At 41.4% G+C, this 26,735-nt stretch overlaps 1 protein-coding gene across 13 annotated transcripts in view; it reads left to right on the top strand.

Annotated features, from left to right (window-relative positions):
• The window catches only part of PKIG (cAMP-dependent protein kinase inhibitor gamma), an 89,261-nt gene that overhangs the window by 22,981 nt on the left and 39,545 nt on the right, over positions 1 to 26,735 (top strand). For 3 of the 13 annotated variants that reach the window (XM_073006402.1, XM_073006407.1, XM_073006413.1), the window contains exon 2: positions 14,554 to 14,655. The exons of the other annotated variants lie outside the window; for them this stretch is intronic. The gene's annotated coding sequence lies outside the window, so the exon portion shown is untranslated. The remainder of the gene's footprint in view (positions 1 to 14,553; positions 14,656 to 26,735) is intronic. 13 annotated transcript variants of the gene reach the window in all.

The raw sequence follows: 26,735 nt of genomic DNA, 5'->3' as shown, positions 1-26,735 counted from the left end.
TTGCTACGCTTTTCTATATAAAAAGGGACTTGAAGCAGACTCAGGGCCAACACAATGTAGAATCTGTTTCTTCTAGCTTTATTTCTCCCTGTGCTGCTAGAGGTACCAAATGGTTTGTCTCAGCTGTTAAACCCCCCACATACTCCATTGATCTCTTTACTTTTCTCTGTTGCCTGTCAGTCTGTTTGTCAGAGTTATCTCAAATGCCATGTTGTTCATGCATATTTCTCAAAGCCATCCATCAAGATAGAATCTAAATCATCACAGCACATTCTGTCTTGTGACACTAACCACAGACTGCCTGTGTTACATTCGATTGTGTGTTTCCCTTTTCTTCCACATTTGTTTCAGTAGTAGTTTCATGGGCAACCTCTATGTGGCGGGCCTTATTTGGGATCTTGGAAATAGAGAAATGAAGCTCTCCTTGATAGTCTCATTTACTTCGTATTTTACTTTCTTGATAATTGGAGTGGCCTTTTCTAGCCTTGTATCCCCTGCAGTACCTGATGCATTGCCTTACTCAGGGTGATTCATACGTATTTCTGAATTCAGTTTGGAAGGAAAGGAAACAAGCAGGCACTTCCGAATCAAAGCTGGTGCTGCCGCTATGCAGCTCTGTATAAATCTAACCCAACTCCTGTGCTCCAGGTTCCTTATCTATAAGACATGGATAATAACAACCATCTTACAGGATTGTTGTAAAGTTTAAAGATGAATTGTATGAAGCCTAGCAGAGTTATTGGCACGTAGTAGGTGCTCATGAAGTGGTTGTTATTGTAAGGGTGGCTCGGTCATTCCTTTAGGTCACTTGAGTGAGCTGTGGAAGCATTTAGGATCTTAATTGTCTTTAGGGAAATGCTTACTTAGTCTGGGGGCTTCTCCAAGAAGCAGGCTCTGGGGAAGGTCTGGCTCATTGCTGATTAACTGTTCCCTTTTTAGAATCAATGATCTGAGTCTGTGTTTTGGAACCACTTATATAATGTATACCACCTGTTATTTGTGTATTTTTAGAAGTGGGAGTCGGGTAATCCTAGTCCTGTCAGTAAAAGAGCAAACTATTTACCAGAAGCAGAGCTTTTTTCTTAACACTGACTCACACTGACTCATCTTTCTCATTTTTCTTCCCACCGCCTCATAACAACCTTGCAAGAGAGAGAATTTTTAGGGAATCAGTTGACTTACTTTTTTTTTATTTTCCAAAGCTGAAAGCTTGAAGGTGTCACATCATTAATTCCACCCCAGGAAAGGCTAAAGTTTATGCTGCCTTGGAGTGCCAATGTGACCAACGCCATGTAGCGAATATCTCACATAAATCCTTGTCTAGACAAACCACTTCTGTTGGTTGAGAGGTTAGACAAGTGCCTGAAGTGTACATGTTAAGAGTAAACACATTTTGCTCTTTGAAAATTGTTGCGTTAAGTTGAACCTGGAAAATTTCCTGAGATAGGAATGTTCTGAGATAGGAAACCCAAGTAGAATTAGAGTCAGAGCTGTGACATCTGCACAGATGGATTTCAGATGACAGAGTCCTGACAGCATATTAGATCAGCAAAATGGTGAAGGTTTATAGATCAGAATGCCTGACATCTTTATGCCTTCATTTGACATTCATTAAATGAATATTTACTGATCATCTGTGATATACCTGCTACTAGGGTTATGACAGTGACTAATAAAAACATAGTGCCTGCTGTCATGGACCTTATACTCTAATGCTCGTTTATAATAAATGCTAAGGGAGCATAGAGATGCCTTGGCCTGCATACGTGAGTGTGTTCTTGTGCACACAGGTGAAGGGAGGAAGGAAGGCTCCTTGGAGGAAGAGGCACCCAAGCTGAGCCTGGTGGGGTGAGTAGGCATTAACTAGGAGAAAGGGGTTAGTTAAGGGAGTGTGGAATTGGCTGAAGAGTTTTACATGCTGAAATGAGCTATGAGTCTCAGGGTCGAGAGAAGAACTTGCTCTTGGAGAAGCTGAAAAAAGTGACCAAAGGACAGTGAGAGGGAAGTTTGGCACAAAATAAATTCAGAGAAGCTAACAGGGCCAGCAGAGCATTGTAGACCAGTTTATTAATTTTTTAAAAAAAATTATTTATTTATTTTTTGAGACAGAATCTTGCTCTGTCACCCAGGCTGGAGTGCTGTGATATGATCTCAATCTCAGTTCACTGCAACTTCTGCCTCGCAGGCTCAAGCAGTTCTCATGCCTCAGCCTCCCCAGTACCTGGGATTACAGCACACACCACCAGGCCTGGCTAATTTTTTTTGTATTTTTAGTAGAGACGGGGTTTTACCATGTTGGTCAGGCTGGTCTCTAACTCCTGGCCTCAAGTAATCCACCCACCTCAGCCTCCCAAACTGCTAGGATTATAGGTGTGAGCCACTGCGCACGGCCTAAAAAAATTTTTAATCCAAATAAATTTTGCATATGGTGAAATGCTCATGACAAATGCATACACCTATGTAACCAACACCCCATTTTGAATATCATTTTAACTTGATATTCAGAGCAAGGGGAAGGATGGGGTTTTGAGCAGGGCCCAGACTTGATGCTAATTGCTAGCTAAGAACTGGGACAAGGGTGAGGGGGTGAGGGGGTAGCAAGTACCAGTGGGGACAGGGCTGGAATAGGCAGTAATTTGCTGGTGGGCAGGAGCTTCCAGCTTGGGGGAAAAAAACAGATTCTTGGTCCTCCTAACTTGTTTTTAGCAGAGGACAAACCTCTAAGTGCTTTGTAAGATCCAAAATGTCTATGCAGAAGGCAACAGACTGTGTTTTTTCAAACATTTCCTGGAAAGACTTTGAGGCTGCCTGCAGTTTGAAGAAAGTCTTCTGAAAAGGGCAGGGAGCATGGGGGCAGCCACAGAGACAGGATTTTCCCCAACTCAATTGATAAGATACAGGCAAATCATCACCTTATTGATTGATTTTTGTTCTTCAGTAACGTAACATTTTTTCTTTTCTGAGAGTAGGGTATTAAAAATTGTTATGGTTTTGGGTTTTACGGATTTATTGAAGCTTAATATCATTTAAGTGTCCTATTTTAATATCTGTATTTTTGACAGACTACCAGAAATCATTTAACATGTTACTGTGCTATTTTTTTTTGATGTTGTCATTTTTATTTTTGTTTATGTTGTTATTCTTAAAGAAAAAAGAAAAGATACTATCGATAGAATTATCCTCAGTATTAGAAATTAAAAAATGTTTTAATTTCAATTGAAAACAAACAAGTAAACAAACATGAAAATGTATTGAGCGATCTGTGTATTCTCTACCTTCCTTTTATTCCTTTTACAAAAACTATAAGGAATAGTGCTGAACAGTTTACTGTCAAAACACTGAAATCTATTTACAGGAAGTTCATTTCTGACCAGAATTGTTTGTTTGTCTCTCCAAAGCTTGCCAGACTCTATAGGTTTTATGTAAGTTTATAAATATTCTTGTACACATTGGCTTTAAACTAAATCCTCCTAAGTATCCAGACTACCATGTATCTTTCTGCGTCTAAATTCAGAGATATCATCATGTTGGTTTTAGATAAGTTACAGAGTAGTTTAGGCCCACATGATTTAAGCTCACCCACAGTTCTTTGTTGATACTTGAGGATTTCATCTGAAAAGCATCCTGTTCATACTCTGAAAATATTTCTTTCATCTTAGTACTCCCACTCATTTTGTGTGTGTATATGTGTATAGATTATTTTATTGTTCCATATATATATATTTTGTGTGTGTGTGTGTCTGCTTGCTAGGGAACCTCATGTTTTTTAGTAAGAAAATACTTGTGTGATAAGGTCATAAAACCTAAGAGTTGGGAGGAATATTAGAGACCTCATTTATTTATTTTACTTTATTTTATTTTGAGACGGAGTCTTGCTCTGTCACCCAGACTGGAGTGCAATGGCACGATCTCAGCTCATTGCAACCTCCGCCTCCCAGGTTCAAGCGACTCTTCTGCCTCAGCCTCCTGAGTAGCTGGGACTACAGGTGTGTGCCACCACGCCAGGGTAATTTTTGTATTTTTTGTAGAGATGGGGTTTCACCGTGTTAGCCAGGATGGTCTCGATCTCCTGACCTCACGATTCACCTGCCTTGGCCTCCCACAGTGCTGGGATTACAGGCGTGAGCCACCACACCCAGCCTAGAGACCTAATTTAAAGTTTATTGCTGCTTTATTACTATGAACAACTAAATCATTTAACCTAAAATAATCTTTTTATTTTCTGTTCTCATTTAGCTGAATCTCTGAGCTTAAAAAAAGTGTGTTTGTCTTATATATCGCGTTATCTCACATATGTTAGAACCAAAACTTAATTATTAGCCATAATGTGTCTTTTGGCTAATATTAGTAGTAAGGTTTTTGTTTGTTTGTTTGTTTGTTTTTGAGATGGAGTCTGGTTCTGTCACCCACACTGGAGTGCAGTGGTGTGATCTCGGCTCACTGCAACCTGTGCCTCCTGGGTTCAAGCGATTCTCCAGTCTCAGCCTTCCGAGTAGCTGGGATTACAGGTGTGCGCCACCATGCCCAGCTAATTTTTGTATTGTTGGTAGAGACAGGGTTTCACCATGTTGGCCACGCTGGTCTCGAACTCCTGACCTCAGGTGATCTGCCCCCCCCCCCCCCCCCTTGGCTTCCCAAAGTGCTGGGATTGCAGGCATGAGCCACCATGCCCGGCAAATAGTAGTAAGTTAATGAAGATCTGTACTAAATTTGGATTCCAATTGAAACATTTCTTTTTTCTTTTTTATTTATGGCAGAGTAGAGAGTTGATAGGTATTTGTTGGCTTTATTAGTTTTCTCAAATTGGTGTGTAAAAATCATACCGGATGTATAGGTTTAAGTCTCCTTCATATGATTTTTTTTCTTCTAAGCCTTTGGAATATGCCATGCTTTTCAAAAGGCCCCACTCATTATTTTTATGGTAGTGGAATAAAAGTCTCCAGTTTGTCAGGCTCATTATTCAAGCCTTCCAGGATTGTTTGCAGTTTCAAAATAAACTGCTGGGGGTTTTATGCATCTTGCAATATGAGTACTTCATTAAAATTAAAAGGGGGCCATGAATCTATCTACTCTGTTAAGGTCATATATAAATAAATGATTTTACTGGGATTTTCAGTGTATTTAGAGTAATCTATACTTAATGAGAGGGACTTTTCATTTCTTTGTACTATTTTTTAGCCTTTCCTGAACAGTAAATGTTTAAAAAAAACTATACCCTTATTCCTTGGTCTCTAAGAACTGTGTTAGGCTGGGCGCAGTAGCTCACCCCTTTAATCCCAGCACTTCGGGAGGCCAAGGAAGGTGGATCACTTGACAAGGTCAAGAGTTGGAGACCAGCCTGGCCAACATGGTGGAACCTTGTGTCCACTAAAAATACGAAAATTAACTGGCGTGGTGGCGAGCGCCCGTCGTCCCAGCTACTAGGGTGGCTGCCGCAGGAGAATCGCGTGAACCTGGGAGGCAGAGGTTGCGGTGAGACGAGATCGCGCCACTGCGATCCAGCTGGGTGACAGAGCGAGACTCGTCAAAAAAAGGTGGCTCACACCTGTAATCCTAGCACTTTGGGAGGCCAAGGCAGGTAGCCGGGCATGGTGACGGGCGCCTGTAGTCCCTGCTGCTCCGGAGGCTGAGGCAGGAGAATGGCGTGAACCCGAGAGGCGAAGCTTGCAGTGAGTGGAGATAACGCCACTGCGTTCCAGCCTGGGCAACAGAGCAAGACTCCGTCTCAAAAAAAAAAAAGAAAAGAAAAAAAGAAAAAAATCTATGGTGGAGTATGTGGTACAAAGATGAGACTTGGTGCCCTTTGGGATTCTTAAAGCTTTTCCATGTCTGGGAACTCAGGAGGCAGCCTTTACGCAGCAGAGGGGCTAGGAACCTCACTATTTCTCCAAAGTTGACTAGCTTTCTATAAGATTACCCCTGTAAAATCACTAGTCATTAGAAATAAAACTTTCTGTCTTTAAATGACTATAATATTTTTAAAAAGGACAATGAATATGTACTCTATGCCATCCCTTTCCATACTGTAAATGTGTTACTGAAAGTTAGGCTGTTTAGATATACTTGAGTCCTATTCTAATACACGGAGAGGTTGCTTTTTAAATTATCCTCATCATTGTGGTAGTAATAGTAATATTAGTAGTACTAGTAGTTAACATTTATGGAAGACTTCATATGTTTTATATACATAGCTTTCTTTTACCCTTATAATCCTATGAGTTCGGCATTTTATTCTCTCCATTTTATGGGTAGGAGAACTGAGACTTGATAAGTGGACTATATGATTGATCGATTGTTTGGTTGATTTTGGTAAAGTTCAGATATCTTTTGTCCTGTGCTTGACACTCTAAAATAGTAAGTATTTGGGTAACAAATAATTGTAAGAGATAGAAAATCATCTTATCTTTTGGACTATTCCCTTCTATTCCATTCATACTGCCAGCACTCCAGTCCAACCTCACATTTCTCCCTCCCTCCCTCCCTTCCTTCCTTCCTTCCTTTCTCTTTCTTTCTCCTTTTCTGTCTCTTCTCTTTCTTTCTTCCCCTCTTTCCCTTCCTTCCCTTCCTTCCTTCTTTTCTTTTCATTTTCTTTCTTTCTTTCTTACAGGGTCTTGCTCTGTTGCCCAGGCTGGAGTGCAGTGGCATGATGACAGCTCACTGCAGCCTCTACCTCCAGGGCTCAAGTGATCCTCCTGCCTCAGTCTCCCAAGTAGTTGGGACTATAAATGCGCGCCACTGTGCCCAGCTAATAAAGCTCTTTCTGCTGAAGTTATGCCTAAACTCTTCTTTGCACATGTCATTCCTTATCACTTATCACCTAAAGAATGACAGGGGGCTTTGACTTTGAATGGCCCTCAGTATGTATAAGCACCTAAAAATTTCAGTTTATCTCAGCTTTAAAGCAGTCCATCTCATCTGCCTGTTTTTCTTCTTAAAATAAACTTTTAAAAAATAAAGTTTTTAAAAGGTAAAGAATATTTAAGTAAGATTTCTTCTCCCCTTTCCTTCAAATCTCCATTCTCATTTCATAGAAGTAAACCATTCTTAACAATTTCCTGGATAATTCTTCCAGAAATTATGCATGTCCAAACAAACATAAAATCTATTGGTTGCTTAAAAATTCTATAAATGAGATCATATTATACAAAATATTCTACTACTACTGTTCACATAGATACATTTTATTCTTTTGAATGACTTCATGGTTGTATCACAAACCTTTTGGCTTTGAGTAACAGAAGCAGGCAATGTACTGAAGGAGTGTCAGACAAGGCTTCCAAATTGTCAGAACCAAGGCAGGCCAGGGAATCATCATCCTGTTTTAGCTGAAGCACCCAGGCCAGTGTGTTGCCATCACTGTCCTTGGACACTGTCAGGAATAAATTCCAACTGTTCCTTTGTCATAGTGTTACTTCTTAAGGTTCAGAGTCCCAGTGAGACTATGCACAATGCTGAAGTACCCCAAATAGAAAGAAGTGACTGGATGTTGGAAAACTTAAAAAATGATGCATTTGCATTACATTGGTATTCTGTTGTATAAACATGCGATAATTTATGTATTAATAACTAGCCACTTCTTGGTGAATATTCAGGTTGTCATATTCAGTTTTTACTAGCAAAAACCACTGCTGCAAAGAAAATTATTTATGTGTGTCTTTGTGCATTTTTGTAAGTATATCTGTGAGATTAATTTCAAGAAGACTGCGCTGGATCAGAGAGTATGTATATTTAACATTTTGATGTAGTGCCGGGCGTGGTGGCTCATGCCTGTAATTCCAAAACTGAGAGGCTGAGATGGGCAGATCGCTTGAGCTCATGAGTTCAACATCAGCCGGGGAAACATTTTTTTCATGGGCAAAACCCCAAGAAAAAAATATGAAAACAAATACAAAATAAATAAAAAGAAAAAAGAAAATTAGCTGGGTGTGGTATTGCATGCCTGTAGTTCTAGCTACTCAGGAGGCTGAGGAAGGAGAATGGTTTGAGCTGGGGAGGCAGAGGTTGCAGAGATCATGCCACTGCACACGAGCCTAGGCGATAGAGCCAGAGCTTGTCTCTAAATAAATAAATAAATACAATTGTGATGTATATTGTAATTCATCCTTAGAAGTTTTCGCTGGTTTACACTCCCATCTACAAAGTGAACTGACTTTTAACTTACAAGATACAAAGTTATTTATGGCCATGTATTCAGCAAAAGCCACAAAGTGTCACACCAGGTGAAAAAGGAAGTCCAAGTTACTGAGGTTTAGAGTTTCAATATTTATCAGGTAAGCATAGCCACCAAAGCCATTTTTGTTCTGAAAGCATTTGCTGATCCCGAGAAAGCATTTTTTAAGGTTAAGCTGTATCATTGGTGGCTTCACATATGAGGACAGAATTCTTAGCTTGTTGTCCGTCAAGGACGGGGAATCAGATAAACCACTTTTCTAGTTTGAATGGAACCCCTAAGGGCATAAGAGGGAACTTGAACTAAGCCAGCCCTCACATAGCCTTGCCAACCAGCTTCTAGGTCTAGGGAACGTAGACCGAGATCTTTCATCATTATGGTTCTCAAGTAATAGTGCCATCAGGCAGCTGGCAGAAGCAAGTGAAAATTTTCTCTCGAGGAAGATGTTATCATCCCGAACATCAAAATAGTCCTCTAAATAACTTTTTATGTAATGACTAGCACATAGGATTAAAACCAGGTTCACAAGGAAATAAGATACCATGAAAAGAATTAGCAAAACCCATATACAACAAAACTATCAAAGCCATGAGATATTGGAATTTCAGATGCAGAATATAAAACACTATTTACTATTCAAAAAGAAATAGAAGCCAAGATAATAACGTCACAATAGGCCAGGTGCGGTGGCTCACACCTGTAATCCTAGCACTTTGGGAGGCGGAGGCAGGCAGATCACCAGGTCAGGAGTTCAAGACCAGCCTGACCAACATAGTGAAAACCCATCTCTACTAAAAATACAAAAAATTAGTTGGGTGTGGTGGCAGGCGCCTGTAATCTCAGCTACTCGGGAGGCTGAGGCAGGAGAATCGCTTGAACCCAGGAGGTGGAGCTTGCAGTGAGCTGAGATCGTGCCAGTGCACTCCAGGCTGGGCGACAGAGCGAGACTCTGTCTCAAAAAACAAAAAAAGTCAGTAAGTAGACACTGTCAAAAGTGACAGCAGGCCAGGCGTGGTGGCTCACACCTGTAATCCCAGCACTTTGGGAGGCTGAGGCAGGTGGATCATGAGGTCAGGAGATCGAGACCATCCTGGCTAACACAGTGAAACCCCGTGTTTACTAAAAATTCAAAAAAATTAGCCGGGCGTGGTGGCGGGTGCCTGTAGTCCCAGCTACTCAGGAGGCTAGGCAGGAGAATGGCGTGAACCCAGGAGGCGCAGCTTGCAGTGAGCCAAGATTGCGCCACTGCACTCCAGCTTGGGTGACAGAGCGAGACTCCGTCTCAAAAAAAAAAAAAAAAAAAGTGACAACAGATTTGAAAAAACCCAAATAGACATTCTAGAACCAAAACATATAATAATCAAAAACAAGAATGCAGTGGATGAATTTAAAGCAGATTACCTAGCGAGAGAGAAATAGTGAACTAGAAGATAGAATAGAAGAAAATTCTCCAGAATAAACTGTCAAGAGATTTTAAAAATGTAAAGTATAGAAAAGATGGTTAGAGAATTAAAAAGACCCAGTGACAAGTTCTAATATACATTTTTAAAAGTTTTTTTTTTCTTTTCAAGTTTTTTCTTCCTGCATTGCCCAGGCTGGAGTGCAGTGGCTATTCCCAGGTGAGATCATGGCACACTGTGGCCTCAAACTCCTGGCCTCAAGTGATCCTCCCACCTCAAGTATGTAGGTGGGACTGCACCCAGCTTTAATGTACATTTAATTGGAATTTCAAAATGAGTGGAACAAGAATGGTGCAGAAGCAATATTTGAAGAGATAATTGCTGATCATTTTCTAGAACTGCAGAAAGATGAATTTGCAGATTCAAAAGTATATGGCCTTGAAGAAAAGCTAAAAACTGAGCAAGCATCCATCTTGTAAGTCAGACCACATTTTGTAAGTCAGAGAAAACACAGCAAAATAATTCTAAAGAAGATAAAGAGAAGCTAGGCATGGTGGTGCATGCCTATAGTCCAAGCTGCTTGGAAGGCTGCAGTGGGAAGATTGCTTGAGTTGGAGGCCAGCCTGGGCAACATAGTGAGACCCTTCCTACCCTGTCTCTAAAACAAATAAAATAAAAAGAAAGAAAGAATGAAAAGAGTAGAAGTTAATAAAGTATAAAGCAAATGTATAGTAGGGAAAATCAATGAAGCCAAAGTATGTTTCTTAGAAAAGATTAATAAAAATGATAATACTCTGATTAGGTTGATCAAGAAAAGGAAGACAGGAATAAAGAAAGGAGCACAAATAACCAAAATCAAGAATTAAAAAGAAGGGACTGGGCACAGTCTTTTACCCCAGTACTTTGGGGAGCTGAGGCGGGCAAATCACTTGAGCTCTGGAGTTTGAGACCAGCCTGGGCAACATGGCCAAATGCCATCTCCACAAAAATTAGCCAGGTGTGGTGGTGTGTGCCTGTAGTCCCAGCCGCTCAGGATGCTGAGGTAGGAGGATGGCTTGAGCCCTGGAGCGGGGAGGCTGCAGTGAGCCTAGATCATGCCACTGTACTTCAGCCTAGGGGACACAGTGAGACCCTGTCTCAAAAAAAAAAAAATTGTGCTTAAAAAAAAAAAAGAGTGAAAAAGGGAGATTGTATACTCATTAACAAAATAATGATACTATAAATAATTTTTTAATTTTTTTTGAGATGGAGTCTCACTCTGTTCTGTTGCCCAGGCTGGAGTACAGTGGCACGAGCTCAGCTCACTGTGACCTCTGCCTCCCAGGTTCAAGCGATCCTCCTACCTCAGCCCCCCAGTAGCTGGGATTACAGGCACGCACCACCATGCCCAGCTAAGTTTTTGTATTTTTAGTAGAGACGAGGTTTCACCATGTTGGCCAGGCTGGTCTCGAACTCCTGACCTCAGGTGATCCACGTGCCTTGGTCCCCCAAAGTGCTGGGATTACAGGTGTGAGCCTCTGTGCCTGGTCACTATGAATAATTTTAAACCAAAATTTTGAAAATTTAGGTGAATGGATAAATGTATCAGTAATATAACTATTAGTAAAAACGGAGGCCAGGCACGGTGGCTCACACCTGTAATCCCAGCACTTTGGGAGGCTGAGGCGGGTAGATTACGAGATCAGGAGATCGAGACCATCCTGGCTAACACGGTGAAACCCCGTCTCTACTAAAAATACAAAAAATTACCGGGGCGTGGTGGTGGGTGCCTGTAGTCCCAGCTGCTCCGGAGGCTGAGGCAGGAGAATGGGGTGAAGGGAAGCGGAGCTTGCAGCGAGCCGAGATCGCGCCACTATACTCCAACCTGGGTGACAGAGCGAGACTCCATTTCAAAAAAAAAAAAAAAAAAAAAAAATGGAGCCATCTCAGCGTGGTGGCTCAGGCCTGTAATCCCAGCACTTTGGGAGGCCAAGGCGGGAGGATCACCTGAGGTCAAAAGTTCGAGACCAGTCTGGCCAACATGACGAAACCCCGTCTCTACTAAAAATACAAAAATTAGGCCGGGCGCGGTGGCTCAAGCCTGTAATCCCAGCACTTTGGGAGGCCGAGACGGGCGGATCACGAGGTCAGGAGATCGAGACCATCCTGGCTAACACGGTGAAACCCCGTCTCTACTAAAAAATACCAAAAAAACTAGCCGGGTGAGATGGCGGGCGCCTGTAGTCCCAGCTACTCGGGAGGCTGAGGCAGGAGAATGGCGTAAACCCGGGAGGCGGAGCTTGCAGTGAGCTGAGATCCAACCACTGCACTCCAGCCTGGGCGACAGAGCGAGACTCCGTCTCAAAAAAAAAAAAAAAATACAAAAATTAGCTAGGCATGGTGGCCCATGCTTATAGTCTCAGCTGCTTGGGAGACTGAAGCAGGAGAATCGCTTGAACCCGGGAGGCGGAGGTTGCAGTGAGTGGAGATCGTACCATTGCACTCCAGTCTGATTGAAAGAGTGAGACTCCATTTCAAAAAACAAAAAACAAAATGGAATCAGCAGTTAAACTCTGCCCTCAAAGAAAACTAGCCCATCACTGGGAGTATACCAAGCACTTAAGAGAAAGAGTTAATATTACACAAATGCTTCCTGAGAATAGAAAGAGATTAGCAAAACAAAAAACCTGACAGTGACATTATGAGAAAGGAAAAATCACAAGCCCTTTTACTCAGGAAAATTTCTACATTTTACTATGAAAAATTCCCAACTATATATTAGCAAAGCACAATCCAATATTTTACTACTTATTGTAGTATAACAAACTACCAAAGTTTTGTGGCTTAGAACAACTGATTTTTTTTTTTCCAGGGATTCTGTGGGTCAGAAGTTTGGACTGGGCACAACAAGCATGGCTTGTTTCTGTTTCTGTCTAGGCACCCAGCTGGGAAGACTCAGAGGAGGGCTTGGAATCAAGCCCTTGGCTTGTTGATCTTTGTCATGTCAATTTCTTCTTTTTCTTTTTTCTTTCTTTCTTTTTTCTTTTTCTTTTTCTTTTTTTTTTTTTTTTTGAGACAGGATCTTGCTCTGTTGCCTAGGCTGGAGTACAGTGGCATAATCATAGCTCATTGTAGCCTCAGCCTCCTGGACTCAAGCGATCCTCCTACCTCAGCCTCCTGAGTGGCTGTGACTACGGGCACATGACACTACACCTCACTAATTTTTGTATTTTTTTGTAGAGACGAGGTCTTACTGTGTTTCCCAGGCTGGTCTAAAACTCCTGGGCTCACGTAATACTTCCACTTCAGCCTCCCAAAGTGCTGGGATTACAGGCATAAGCCACTGCACCTGGCCGTCTGTCTTACCAGTTTTGAAAATTTCTTTGTGGGTTAAGGAAATAAGCTATTTATATTGATAGGAAATATAATTTCTTCTAGTTCGACGTTTGATTTTTATTTTGCTCATCATGCTTTTTGCCATGCAGAATATTTTTATACATAGTCACATTTATTAATATTTCTTTCAATGACTTCTGGATTTTATATCATAGTATTTGGAAATACCTTCTCCGTTGTGAGGTCATAAAATGTGCCATTTGTTTTTCTAGTGCTTATATGGTTTCATATTTTTGCATTTAGATTTGTGGATCCACCAGGAGCTATTTTTGGGGTGAGGTATAAGACTACTTATTAACCTCACTTTTCTCAGTCAGATGGAGAGACCAATTTTGACTGTGGAGAAGGGGGCTCTGGTAAAGTATCTTGATCATCTCTTAGGGGGATCATGGGATTGTGAGGAATTACTCTCTTTTCACCCAAAGGAATTGGAATGAGCATCTGAAGTCAAAGCTGCCTCTCTCCTACAGCAGGTGGGAAAAATGATTTTAAACTGAATCCTTTGTCACTACTCCTTCTCATTTCCTGAGACTTTCTGCTACTGTGGTATCACTGGCCTCATGACATTATGATTTTGATCTCATTTTTGTTCTATTTTAAAGTGTTTTTTTTTTCCTGATGTCATGAAAGGACACAGCTTCATTTTATGTATAAGCTCTCTCTAAATTGTGATATAGTGTGAGTTATTGTGAATTCTATTCTAGCTATTATTATTATTATTATTATTATTATTATTATTATTATTATTATTAGAGATGGGGTCTTGCTATGTTTTCCACAGCCAGAACCAGAGCTCCTGGGCTCAAGCCTCCTGCCTCAGCCTCTTGAGTAGCTGGGACTACACATGTGCCCAGCTTTAGCCATGATTTCTAGGATCAGTTTTGGAGGGCTTTCCCTTTCTCATTTTTTTTGTTTGATCCCAAGTCCATCTCAGGCAGTGGTCTTTCTGTAACTTTCTATAACTCTCCATTCATTTATTATATTATAAGGTAGGCTGTGAATATAGGAGGAAACAGACTTTCATGATCATGATTTCACATTCCTGTCATTGTTCCAGATGTGTATAAACCTCTCAGACCTTTGAGGCTTGGTTTAAGATAAGTCCTTTGAACAACCAGTAAAAATCATTAATGGAAATAAAGAAAACCAGCAGTTGTTTTTCTTCATTAGGACATCTTGACCTTGATATGAATACTACTATCTATGCTACTTGGTCTTGGATGAATGATACCAACTTTGACGTGGGCGCTTATGAAAATATTTTAAAGCATCATTTAAAAATTACCTATTTCACCATTCTAACTAAAGCAATAGCTTTCGTGTGTTAGTGAGTTTTTTTCTAATATCTGCTTATGCTCATTAAGTGCCTTCTGTTTGTCAGGCCTTCTGCTAGTGCTCGGACTATAGAGTTGAATAAAATACAAAATTTTCCATCTACTAAGGGAGATAGAATATAACAAGTAGTTATAATGTACTGTGCTGGGAACCATAATGGAAGTGTTATTGGGGGCATGTATTGGTCAGGATTCTTAGTAGCAAACAACAATATTCACTGTAGTTGGCTTAAGCAGAAAGGTAGTTTAACATCTGTGCTTGGATGTTACACAGATGGAAGTGAAGCAGTCACGGACAATATTTCCATGAGAAATGGCCAGCCCCACTAAGGGGGACTCTTCTGGAGAAAAACCACTGCTGCCTTTACCAGCACAGGTAACGTCAGATACTGGACATCAGAAACTGTCCCATAACGGTCCTAGAACATGGGCTTATAATTTTCTTTACATTTTCTAGTGCAGTTAGCCCATTTATAGTCTTTATATCCTTCATGCCCTTCATTGGTTTATAGCAGCTGCTACTGAGTTTGAAAAAGGCCTGACTTTAATATGTACTTTACCTCGGGCAATCATAGGTGATTGATTGATTGATTGATTGATTGATTGATTTTGAGACAGGGTCTTGCTCTGTCGCCCAGGCTAGAGTGCAGTGGCACAATCTTGGCTTACTATAACCTCCGCACTGGAGCCTGGGTGACAGAGTGAGACCCTGTCTGAAAACAAAGCAGTAAGTAACTCTGATATAAATGTCCCTCTTGTTTATAAGTCAATGTGTGCACATTTTGTAGCGCTTGGTATGTATGATCCAAAAGCACTTAAAGATAACTTTTTGTATTTTTTCTTTTTGTAGAAGTAATGCTATATTTTATTATAAAATACTAATTGAAAATACCAATAAGAAAATAAAAATTACCTGCAATGTCATCATCCTGATATACTACTGATTAATAGTTTCTTCCATTTTTTTCTACTTTCCATTTTACAAACATGAGCCCCTTCTATATATAGGGGCTCACCTTAACATGAAAGTGAGACTCTTTTTTTTTTTTTTTTTTTTTTGAGATGAAGTCTCAGTCTGTCGCCCAGGCTGGAGTGCAGTGGTGCAACCTCTGCCGCCCAGGTTCAAGCGGTTCTCCTGCCTCTGCCTCCCGAGTAGCTGGGATTACAGGCACCTGCCACCGCGCCTGGCTAATTTTTTGTAATTTCAGTAGAGACAGGGTTTCACCATCTTGGCTCCTGACTTTGTGATCCACCTGCCGCTGCCTCCCAAAGTGCTGGGATTACAGGCGTGAGCCACCGCGCCCAGCCCTTATGTGACATTTTTTAAATGTCATCAGATATTCTTTGATAGTATTACTTATCGTGACTGTGTAATATTCCATTCTGTAGATCTACCAAAGTTTATTTAACTACTCCCTAATTGTGGACTTTAACGATTTTCAGTTTTACAGTATTTTGAATAGTGCTGAAGTGAATAACTTTAAGTCAAGTCTTTGCACACACATCTATAGTGGTTTCTTTTGGATAGATTCTTAGATGCGAAATGAGTGGGTCAGAGAGCATTTACATTTTTTAATTAAGAAACTTTATTTTTTAGTCCAGTTGTAGGTTCCCAGTGAAACTGCACAGCAAGTACAGAGAGGTCCCATATACCCTGTACATTTTTAAGGATTCTAGCACATATTGTCAAATTGCCCTTTAGGAATGTTGTACCATTTTCCATTTTCACCTACATTTTCTCTTATTTCCACAACACTGAGAAGTATCATTTAAAAGAAATCTTGATAAGGCACATGTCTAGTAGAATATCTATTCCAGTCAAGGTAAGACTAAATTTTCTCCTGAAATGTATATTTACATTATTCAGTCCGTTATTATTTATTGTGGTTGGTGATCACACAATCCCACCAGCCTTCCTTCTTTTGCCAGTGTAACAAAAATTATAAAAGTAATACACAGACACAAAAATAAACACTCCAGGACAGAAAGGTATAGTGATGAAAGTAAAAAAAAATCCCCACTTGCTTTAGCCAGGCCTTCTGAAAGCTGTTTTTTACTTTAATGGTTTTTCGTAATTGTGGTGGTTACCTCCAAAACTGTAAATAAAATATACATAAACATGTAATTTTTTATTTTTATTTTTTGTTATTTTATTTTTTAATTTTATTTATTTATTTTTTTGAGATGGAGTTTCAGTCTTGTTGTCCAGGCTGGAGTGCAGTGGCATGATCTTGGCTCACTGCAGCCTCTGCCTCCTGGGTTCAAGAGATTTTCCTGCCTCAGCCTCCCAGGTAGCTGGGATTATAGGCATGCACCACCATGCCAGGCTAATTTTGTATTTTTAGTGGAGACGGGGTTTCATCATGTTGGTCAGGCTGGTCTTGAACTCCTGACCTCAAGTGATCCTGCCTGCCTCAGCCTCCCAAAGTGCTGGGATTACAGGTGTGAACCTTGCCATATCTCACACTCCCCGTGTAATCCTGCTGTCCAGAGATACACAATTTGGTATATTGTATATCCTTTTAGAGATTTAAATGTAGGCTGGGCTCAGTGACTCACACCTGCAATCCCAGCACTTTGGGAGGCCAAGGCATGAGGATTACTTGAGACCAGAAGTTCGAGACCAGCCTGGCAACATAGTAAGACCTTGTCTCCACAAAAAATGAAAAAAAATTAGCCAGGAATGGTGGTGCGTGTCTGTAGTCCCAGTTATTCCAGAGGCTGAGTTGTGGGAGAATCACTTGAGACTAGAAGTTTGAGGTTACAGTGAGCTGTGGTGATATCACTGCACTCCTGCCTGAGTTACAGTGCAAGACCCTGTCTCGAATGAATGAATAAATATAGCAGTAACAACAAAACATGGACTGTGAGCCAGGTGCTATGCATTGTCTCGTTAAATCCTCATAGTGTCTGATATGGGGGCCTGTTTACTAAAACGTAAACTTGAACCTTATGGCTAACTGGTGACTTGCCTAAACATTTCCAGTATTTGCTATGATAAGTTGTATGCAATAAATAAGATATATCTAATTATGTGTTCTTGTGTGATCATCTCCATTTAATACATTTCCACAACTAGGATGGTTTGGTTTAAAAAGTGCACATTTAAACTATTTAAACTTTTGATTCATCTTGAGAGAGGTAGTTTAGAATGTGGACTTTGTCGTCACACATACCAGTATTTAGATTCCGACTGCCAGTTACTGCCCACTCACTAAAATGAAACTGTACATCAGTTTGCCTGTCTCTAAAGTGGAAGGATAACAGAAACCTCATATGGCTGTGAAGATTAAATGAGATGCTGCTGCAGTGTCCCTGGCTAGTATGCACTACCTGGGAAGAATGGTGTCCAAGACAGACCAGGCCCCTCATCTCACAGAACTGATATTTTAATGTGGGACAGAAGGCAGCAGTGAAAGACAGGCGGTAAAGAAATTAATGAACAACAAAAAAAGTGGTGCTGTATGGACACTTAAACAGAAAGTGATGTGATAGGTAGATGGGTGGTTATTTTAGGTTGGGTGGCTTGGGAAAGTTTTTCTGAAGAAGTGACATCTCAGCTAAGGTCTCAATGATAAGGATAGTTTTATAATTCAAAAATTCCTAGAAATAAAAACATGGGATCAAACATTACATGCTTTAGGCCAGGCACAGTGGCTCATGCCTGTAATTCCAGTACTTCAGGAGGCCGAGGCAAGTGGATCACTTGAGGCCAGGAGTTTGAGACCAGCCTGGCCAACATGGTGAAACCCCATCTGTACTAAAAATACAAAAATTAGCCAGATGTGGTGATGCAGGCCTGTAATCCCAGCTACTTGGGAGGCCAAGGCAGGAGAATTGCTTGAACCCAGGAGGCGGAGGTTGCAGTGAGCTGAGGTCGTGCTCTCACTACAGCTTATGTAATAGAGTGAGACTCAAATAATAATAGTAATAATAATAATAACAACAAAGTGACCTGAAGAAATTTCTAAATAATTTACATTCTATGTATAGACACACCTCTTTTTCTTTACCATGACCAGAACTTTTTTCCTAATGTTAAAAAAAGTGCGGTTGTTCAAAGATTGTCTTAGGGACCTTCTAATGAGCTTTACTGGCAGAGGGAAAAGACAAGAAAACATGTAAGTCCCTTTTAGGAATCTCTTCTATTTCCTCTCGCCGTGTTAACTGTCTACCATCACCCATTGTACTATAAACCTTTGTCTTCACTTTACTGGCCTTTTTCTCTACACCATATCCTGCCTGCATTATAGGACTGGAAGCTGCCAACAAGCATGTTAACTAACAAGCACTTTTTCGTCTTTAGAATTAGGCAATGCCTGGGTCAGGGGAGATGCAAGATTCAGATCATCAATGCTTTTGCTGTAAACACAAGGCAGCTTTTAGAGTAGACTGGTTTTTCCAAACACATTCATTGGCAAGGCTGTAACACCTTCTGTGAGTTAAAACTGTGCAGAAGGCTCTGCACATGGGTTTGTTACAGTTGAGCCTTTTTCCTGTATGGCATGCAATGGGCGCATTGGGCATTGGTGAACACCATACACTACCATTGCTTCTCCCCAGAATTCATAGGTAATAAGACCTCTTTTGTTTGTAATGCGTGTATAATTACACATTGTTTGTGGATCTGTTCTGAAAGCCTTTAATCATTGTATGTTAATTGCACTATAAGAAACGTTCTCTTTGTAGGTCTTGAGCGGGCCTCAGCATCTTTACAACAATATACATGTTTTTGTTTGTTTGTTGTGAGACGGAGTCTCACTCCATCGCCCAGGCTGGAGTGCAGTGGCATAATCTCAGATCATTACAACCTCCGCCTCCCAGGTTCAAGCAATTCTCCTGCCTCAGCCTCCCCAGTAGCCAGGATTACAGGCGCCCACCACCACACCCGGCTAATTTTTTTGTGTGTTTAGTAAAGACAGGGTTTCACCATGTTGGTCAGGCTGGTCTCGAACTCCTGACCGCAAATGATCCACCTGCCTTGGCCTCCCAAAGTGCTGGGATTCAGGCATGAGCCACTTTCCCAGGTCAATATACATGTTAAATTACAGACATCATCCAGTTACTGTTTTGTTCACGTGTGGGGCAAGTGTATGTTTTTATATAATATACAGGTATTATAATCTAATTTCTGATTCAAGCCTTAAAGAAAATATGTAGTTCAAACTTGGAAATAAATGGATTAAAAGTCACTTGTTCTTAAAATGTGGTTTCTTTTTATAATCTTTTAAAATTCAGCAACTTAAATAAAACATCCTGAGGGCAACATGTGTTAGTGAGGGGGACTGGGGGTGGCGTGGGGAGGGAGTGTGTTTGATGAAATTGTCCAGGAGCAAAGCACCACTCACTTGAAGCCCAGAGATTTGTCATCCAAATATGTGCAGATTGCTGGTGCTATAAATAGTTTGAACTCAAGTAAACAGCCTCTTCCCCCTAACTGCTGCTTGGCCATTATTCAGATGCCAGCACAGACTGAGGAGCATCTCACACCAGGCTTAAGGCTCTTGTGCCCAAATGTTGGGCTGCTTCTCTTGTGGGGAGAGCTTCAGCTACCCTGACTTGAGATGACTGAGGGTCACATGTTCACCCTCTTTAGTTATCCCACGTTTGGCTCCCACCCCTATGCAACCTGATGTACAGTTTCATAAACATGCCTCTGCTCTGATGAGTAGCACTGTTCTAAGAAGATTCCTGGCAACTATTAAAAAGCCCTGGGGCCCCATGGCTTTTGACTGAAGTAGATTTAGGAAGCACAGAAGTTCTTTTTTCAGGGCAGAGGCACGCATGTCTCATTTCTTTCTTTGGAACTAAGTAGAGTGGCACTGGTTGTCAGAACTGCTGCAGACTGCCTGTGCCAGCAACTCATCTGCTCTGTGCCAGGCAGGCAGGCTGCTGACATTTCAAGAGTCCCTTTGAGGACTCAAGCAACATGCTGTCATTAGAGCAACTGAGGACATTCCATGGTTTATTAGTATATTTCCTTTGGAAAAAATGTCCCCCCCCCTTTTTAAAATTCCTGCTTGGGCTGCATTGCTGCATTCATGTACAGTGACTCTTCTGACAAATGCCCATAAGGAGACTATGACTGATTTAACAGTTTGTTGTTGAGGGGAAATAAGGAATGGTAGAAGAAATACTAGATTAAGGATCAGGAGCCTGGATTCTTGCGCAAGTTACCTGACTTTTCTTAGGTTTGATTTCTTCATTTGTCAAAAAGATAGTCATGTCCCTCCTGTTTCTTGTGGTTGATGAGAAAATTTATGTAAAGGTACTTTCTGGACTATACCAAACAAATGGAATGCAAAGGAGAAGTAGGGTAATGGAAGGAGCTTGGTGTTTGAGTCTCACAGGCCTAGCCCACACTGTGACCTCAAGCAAATGGCTAATGTCTCTCAGCCTCAACCTTTTCATCTGTAAAATGGGAATATCTATACTTGCCTTGCAGGAATGTTAGAAGGATTAGAAGTAACATATGTAAAGCACTGACAAATGGCAAACAATTGTTTAATAGCAATAATTGTTATTATTACACTTAATATGGAGATATTCACTCTGGGTGATTTAGGATTCTAAACCTGAGGAAGTATTCAGTTTATAAATGTAGAGATTAGCAAAAGGCCCTGCTAGTAACTGATAGTAGCAACTGATAATAGCTACCTTTAAAAAATCCAAGTAATACATGAATATGACTTTTTAAAAAGCATCTGTCTCCTGCTTACCTCCCCACCCTGAGGCAGCCATTTTTCTGCTTTTACTTCTTTTGGTGGTTACTTCTATTTCTCTAAATCATATTACTCCCATTTCCTTTTTTAAATGAATTTTGTTTTTGTCAGAATGGTACATGCAAATAGTTTGCCTTAGTCTTTTTTAAGGTCAAATATCATAAAAGATTTATAATAAAAACCATCTGTTCCTTGCCCCCTCCCTTTCTTTACCCTTCCTCCTATCCTGCTTCCAAGAGCATACACTTTTGATCCTTTTAGGCATTTGATTTAGCATTTATCTCTCTATATCTAAATAATATGCTTATTGAGATATCTGGGGTTTTTTAAAATTGTATTACAGAAATTTTCAAACATGTACGAAACTAGAAAGAACAGTATAATTAATCCTCATGTACCACACATTACCCAACTTCAAAAATCAACAACCCATGACCAGTCTTGTTTCATCTGTGCTGGTAGCCATTTTTCCCTGCCACTAGATTATTTTGGAGTAAATTCTAGACGTCATTTTATCAGTAATTACCTTAGCTTTTTTTTTTTTTTTTTTTTTTGCAACAGAGTCTCACTCTGTTGCCCAGGCTGGAGTGTAGTGGTGCAATCTCGGCTCACTGCAACCTCCACCTCCCTGGTTCAAGCAATTCTCCTGTCTCAGCCTCCCAAGTAGCTGGGACTGCAGGCACACGCTACCACGCCCGGCTAATGTTTTTATTTGTAGGAGAGATGGGGTTTTACCATATTAGGCTGGTCTCGAACTCCTGACCTGAGGTCATCTACCTGCCTTGGCCTCCCAAAGTGTTGGGGTTACAGGCATGAGCTACTGTGCCCAGCCTAGCATGTACTTTTAAGAGAATAAGGATTCCTTTTAAAATATAACCACACTACTATCCCACATAAAATAATAATCTATTATTATTAGCAGTGATCTCCATATTTTTTTAGTTCCAATCAGATCCAAACAAGGACCTCACATTACCATACTGCTTTTTCTTGACTCATCAGTTTTTTGTTTGTTTTTGAGATAGTCTCGCTCTGTTGCCCAGGCTGGAGTGCAGTGGCACCATCTCAGCTCACTGCAACCTCCGCCTCCCAAGGTTCAAGTAGTTCTCCTGCCTCAGCCTCCCAAGTACCTGGGATTACAGGCATGTGCCACCATGCCTGGCTAATTTTTGTATTTTTATTTTTGACACGGAGTCTGGCTGTCACCCAGGCTGGAGTGCAATGGCATGGTCTCAGCTCACTGCAACCTCTGCATCCTGGGTTCAAACAATGCTCCTGCCTCTGCCCCCTGAGTAGCTGAGATTATAGGCACCTGCTACCACGCCCAGCTAATTTTTGTAATTTTAGTAGAGATGGGGTTTGCCATGTTGGCCAGGCTGGTCTTGAAACTTGAACTCCTGTCATGCAGTTGGTTTTCATCAGACATCCTGTCATGCTTTATTTGACCACTGACAATCAATAATAAAAGACTTCTTTAAGGGGTAGGTCTCAGTTCATCTGTTTGTCCCATAGGCCTCTGTCCTGCCTGGGAAGCTGCTGGGTACTAGAAGGGTACTAAGGTACTAAGTGGAAGATCCTTTAGGGCACATGAGCAGGAGCAGCAGTTAGACTGAGGGCCCTTCACATGTTAGCATAAGGTGGCCAGTCTCTTACTAGAAGCCTTAGATCAATCCTAGGCAGTTCATTCAATTTATTTAAAGAGGCCTCCTGTCTTTGGCTATGGTTCTACAAAGCTTTTGGGCCCTCTGTGTGCTTCAGGTATGGGATAGAGGAGCTGGTGGCACAGGACCTTCAGTGGATCCCTTCATTTTTTGGCCCTTCTGAATCTTCTCCACACCTGTTGTCTTCAGGTCCAGAGCCTCCCTGGGGTCCCACACGTTTCCTTGTCTCTCATTTCCAATGGTGCTTTCTTGTCCTTGTGCTCCAGACTTCAGTTTCTGTCATCATACCTCTCTGATCTGAACTTTTTCTATCTTCTGGAAATTATTTGAAATGAAATCCCTTGTTCTCCAATGATCCTTCTTTCAGCAAGAAGGCCCAATTTGTAGTTCAGAAGACATGGTGCTTTTTACAAAAAGTATGATATTGTTTTACCATAAACTGGACTAAGTAGTGTGTGTGTTTAGAAAATATTTATTGAGTTTCCTATTTTATGGCAGGCACTCTTCTAGGCACTTGGGATAGATGTTTTCAGTGAACCAGGGAGACATACTGTTGACCTTGTGGAGTTTACAGTCTGATGGGGAAACACATGGACCATGTACTTATAAATATGTTAAGGGTTATGAGAAGAGACATAGGGGTACCATGAGACCATTACAGCAGGGGGAGCTAACGTGGCTCAGAGAAAAGGGCGCCCTAGGGAAGTGACATTTAATCTGAAATCTGATGGCTGAGTAGGCGTTAACCAAAATAAGAGGGAAGAGCCCTTCAAATTTGTATTTCAAAGTGCAGTAGCAAGTGAGAGTCTCAGACCAATAGAGAGTAGCAAGTGAGAGTCTCAAACCTTCTCCTGTTGGAGCACCAGGCTGTACTACCTCAGGATAGTCCCTTGCCTTCTTTGGATCTGGCATTCCTCACCCCTAAAATGAGGAGACCACATGCTCCTGTCAGCTGCAAAAATCAGTGAGTCCAAGACTGTTTAAAGTTAAGGTCACTGTTGAAGTGAAGGTCCATCTATCCCAAAACAGCTGTAGTTGGAAACTTATCTCAAGCTAGTGGGAAGTGGCTTGAAAAAAGGCAGGGAGGGGACAGTGTGATACCCTGTGAACCTGTCCAGTTTCTAGCCACATAATCACTGGGGTCAGGCTTCTCTTCTCCTTCCAGCTCTTCTTCAGAGACACCAAATCAGCAGTCCAAAGGGGACCACAAAGTGGATCCTCAGGACATCGAACCCTGAAGAAAAAGCAGCCATGTGTACTCCAAAACCAAAAAAAATACATCCAGCAGTGTCTTAGTCATCTTTTGTGGGTTTGATTCCCCGCCCCTCAAAAATGACTTAAGTTTCTGAATTCAAAACTCTGTGTGTGTGTGTGTGTGTGTGTGTGTGTGTGTGTGTGTGTGTTTTGATACAGATTATTATTCTGTCACCCAGGCTGGAATGCTGTGGCATGATCTCAGCTCACTGCAACCTCTGCCTCCCAGGTTCAAGCAATTCTCCTGCCTCAGCCTCATGAGCCTTCTGAGTAGCTGGGACTACAGGTGTGCACCACCACACCCAGCTAATTTTTTTGTGTTTTTTAGTAGAGACGGGGTTTCACCATGTTGACCAGGCTGGTCTCAAACTCCTGACCTCTAGTGACCTGCCCACCTCAGCCTCCCAAAGTGCTGGGATTACAGGTGTCAGCCACCACGCTTGACCAAGAACGTTGTTTTAAGTGTAAGTGTGGTTCCTTCTCTGGGGCCTTACACTAGGATTGTGGTAAGATGATGTATTGTTCTTCCTTTTTTCCTGTTCTTCTGTATTTTCTTATCTTTTTATAATAAGCAATTATGATTATAGTTAAAAAGAACAAAATCTACTTTTATTCATAAATCTCTATCAATATGCTTCTCAATTAATTGTGTAGAGAAAACATGGACCTTCTAACTGCTTAGCATAGTGAATAAGTGAGTTGGAAATGGTATGGCAGCTGAAACCTGCCTTTGATAGGGTGATGAGCGATTGCACTCTACAGCAGCTGTGTGGACTAGAAAGTGGGTAGTGGTGGCCAGCATTTCTTTATTCATATACTCCTTCAACAGATATCCGTCAGTTGCTAGCTGATGTAGTTGGAATGTTTAACGATATTGATGGATATCTGTTGGATGTCATGTTGAAATGGGAACCCCAGTGTTGGAAGTGGGGCCTGGTGGGAGGTGTGTGGGTTATGGGTATGGATCTCATGAATGGCGTGATCTCCTCCCCATTGTAATGAGTGAGTTCTTGTTCGGTTAGTTCAAGTGAGAACTGGTTATTTTTTAATTTAAAAAAAATCTATTGGCTAGGCGTGGTGGCTCACGCCTGTAATCCCAGAACCTTGGGAGGCCCAGGCGGGCGGATCATGAGGTCAGGAGATCGAGACCATCCTGGTTAACAAAATGAAACCCCGTCTCTACTAAACATACAAAAAATTTAGCCGGGCATGGTGGTGGGCGCCTGTAGTCCCAGTTAGTTGGGAGGCTGACTCAGGAGAATGGCGTGAACCAGGGAGGTGGAGCTTGCAGTGAGCCAAGATGGCGCCACTGCACTCCAGCCTGGCAACAGAGCGAGACTCCATCTCAAAAGAAAAAAAAAAGCATGGGACTACATGTGTGCACCACCACGCCCAGCTAATTTTTGTATTTTTAGTAGAGATGGTGTTTCACCATGTTGGCCAGGCTGGTCTTGAACTCATGACCTCAGGTGATCTGCCTGCCTCGGCTTCCCAAAGTGCTGGGATTACAGGTGTGAGCCACCGTGCCTGGCCCTGGTTGTTTAAAAAGAGCCTGGCACTTCTCCCTCTCACACTTGCTCCCTCTCTTGCCATGTGACATTCTGGCTCTCCTTTCCCTCTACCATGTCTAAAAGCTTCCTAAGGCCTCACCAGAAGCAGATGCTGGTGCCATGCTTGTTAAACAGTCTGTAGAACCGTGAGCCAAATAAACCTATTTTCTTCATAAATTGTTCGGCCTCAGGTATTCCTTTATAGCAATGCAAAACGGACTAACACTCTGCCCCAACAAATTAATCAATCTGTGTCTGTGATTTTCTCATGTGTCAGGCAGGGATAATAATTATACCTACCTCATAGAGCTCCTTATGGGATTAAATTAGGTAATTTATATAAAGCAGTTAGCATACAACTGGACACACCTGTAATCACAACACTTTGGGAGGCCAACGCAGGCAGATCACTTGAGATCAGGAGTTCAAAACCAATCTGGGCATATGACGAGACCCCCGTCTCTACAACATAAATAAAATAAACAGAATATTACCTGGTATATGGTAAATATCCAATATTAGTTTTGGGGTTTGTTTATGGATTTCCTTGTTTTAATAAGTATCTCATAATATGTACAAAATGCTGCTAAATTAGACACAGATCTTTTCCTTAAGAAGTTAGGATTCTGACAGACAAAAAAGACCTGCCCCCAAAAAAATATGTGTCAACAGAGAAAAGGGTGTGTTTCTTAAGAAACAGAGAGTACTAAGGAAATTCAGAGGAAGGAGAGACCCCTTCTAAACTGGGGGTAGAGGGTGGAATTAAACAGCCAGAGTTTCCTTCATCCTCAAAGGAGCTGATACTACTGTCTGTGAAAAATAGCCAAGTTTCCTGAAGGGAAGCCCTTTAAGAGGCAGTAGTGCAAGGGGGTTGTGGATTCAGGACTGGCCCCACACAGTCCCTAGTTAGAGCGCAGGCTCTGCCCCTTGCTCCCGTGAGCCTTTGAGCAGGTTAGTTTGCTCACCATGCATCTGTTGCTACAGCTGTAAGATGTGAATATTAATAATATCTCCTGTACCTGATTATTGTGAGGATGACATTAAGTGGTGTTTATAGAGTGCTCAGTGCACAGCGTGGCCCCCGCCCACATAAGTGTGTCCAGTATTGTCAGTTAAAGAAGAAATGAATGTGTCAGTGTTGCTTTGGTTCTGCCTTCCGGGATTCTGTCACAGACATAGAATTACTCAGTTCACAAGGGAAGTGATACAAAGTACATGTTGTTGAAGAAAATGATGTTGTTTTTATGAATGGGCTCCTTACTATTATTT

This window comes from Chlorocebus sabaeus, chromosome 2 (genome assembly GCF_047675955.1).
Source record: "Chlorocebus sabaeus isolate Y175 chromosome 2, mChlSab1.0.hap1, whole genome shotgun sequence".
NCBI lineage: Eukaryota > Metazoa > Chordata > Mammalia > Primates > Cercopithecidae > Chlorocebus > Chlorocebus sabaeus.
The sequence above is the reverse complement of the archived record's forward strand: the minus strand, read 5'-3'. Positions and strand labels throughout refer to the sequence as shown.